This window comes from Chrysochloris asiatica, unplaced genomic scaffold (assembly GCF_000296735.1).
Source record: "Chrysochloris asiatica unplaced genomic scaffold, ChrAsi1.0 scaffold00280, whole genome shotgun sequence".
Taxonomy (NCBI): Eukaryota; Metazoa; Chordata; class Mammalia; order Afrosoricida; family Chrysochloridae; genus Chrysochloris; species Chrysochloris asiatica.
Window position 1 is genome coordinate 309,695 of NW_006408798.1, and position 2,028 is coordinate 311,722.

Below are 2,028 nucleotides of genomic sequence, written 5' to 3' on the forward strand. Positions count from 1 at the left end.
TAACAGAAATCCTGGTGTCATGCTGTAAGATAAGCACTGGATTGCAAGATTGGTTTGAACCACAAGGTGGTTGGTTCAAACTCACCAGCTGCTCCTCACAGGATCGCTATGAGTTGGACTCAACTTGTTGATACTTAATCACCACAACAACAAGTGATTAATCACGGTAAGCATCTCCCCATGTGCTTATTTCCTATTGTACTATTTCATTAAGTCTCTGTTCAACCTTTTGCTCATTTTTTAACTTGACTGTTGTGTTCTTCTTGGTGAATTTTGAGATAACTCTATAAAAGGACAAGGAAAAATAGGGATGGCGAATGTGTTCATTAGCTTTATTATGGCAAGTTTAAAAGTTATATACATATTTGTATTTCTATACTTACCAAAGTATACATTTAGATTATGTAAAGTTTTGGTTGTCGGTTATACTTCAATTAAAAGAAAGGGTCAGTGCACATTTGAAGGTTCATATATTTATAAGTAAGAACATTTAATTATACTGTAAATTTACAAATAAATTGATATGGATCATTGTATAATTGATTTATGCTTATACTTTTAATTTATAATTTTAGTGTTATTCTCCATATTGCAAAATCTAAGATAATTTCAAATTGGCATTTTTATTAAGTTATACTAATTCTTTAGTACTAAAAACCATTTATTTATTAAGTTAAGCAATTAAACTAACTTAAAAAGAAAATTACATTTATAAATTGGAGTTTAGACGTTTTAAACATTTAATTGTCTGTATTTTAAAGCAATATCAAAGTATTCGGAAACAAGTTAAAAGTGATTTTTGTTTTAGTGATTTTTAAATGTCTTGCTAATGGAATAGCAAGGTTTGAAAGTAAATGCAACCATTTAAAGAGAAAACTACATTTTTACTGCCTGAGACAACTTTAGCCTAGAAAAAAATGTTATTTGGTTATTTTGGGGGATCAAAGCCAACCTCAAGCTAGCTTCAAATGAAAATTTGGATTGGATGCAGAAAAAATAACCTCAAGACTTGTGGCTTATTACCAGGAACACCACAAAACTTATTGCATCAAAGTAAAACCTTCTCTTTCCCTGTTCTCAACATGTTCTCTGTCCCAAATGTCTCTTACAGTGATGGTTAACAATTTCAATCTGAAACTGATCAAACTTGCAATCCAGATGTATTGATAATTGCTGGTAATTGGACTGTGAAAAATGGAAACAAAGAGAAAGGATCAGTAGTTCAAAAATATGGCCTAAGTGATAAAAATGAAGCTGGAGATGCCACAATAGAATTTTGCAAAACCAACTACCATCAGCCAAGGCAAGGCCAGGGGTGTACTATGAATGAGACAGATCATTAGTTCCTCACTTGCAAGATGAGACTGAAATTGAAGAAAATTTTTTAAAACAACTGAAATGCTGGGGTTTTGTTTTGTTTTGTTTTGTTTTGTTTTTTTAAGTTATATCACCAATTCACTATTTAATTTTACTTCGGAAATCCAAATCACAAATGAAATCATGTGTCTCATGTCCCAATTTCTCAAATTTGCTTTCTATATTAATTGTACATACCACCATATGGAAAAGTTTACAATTATTATCTTTAAAGTAAAGACAAAATTTACAATTTAAAAAATTAATTATGCTTTTAAAAAATATTTGGAATTTGATATAGATTTAATGTGTTTTGTTGTTGTTATGTGCCGTGGAGTCGGTTCCGACTCATAGCGACCCTGTACAAGGTTTCCGAAGCTGTAGATCTTTACGGAAGCAGAAAGCCTCATCTTTCTCCCGTGGTACAGCTGGTAGTTTCGAACTGCTGACCCTGAGGTTCACAGCCCGATTCGTAACCACTACGATACCAGAGCTCTTTTTAATGTAGCACCTTTAATTTTGAAATAAATCCTTTAGGAAAATGACAAACTTCATAGAGGAAGTATTGTAGTTGGTTAGACTTTAAACCTTTCTAGAACATAGACTGTCTATTTTCTTTCTTGCTCTTTCACTTTTGGTTATGTTGTTGTTGTTAAGTGCCATGGAGTCGGT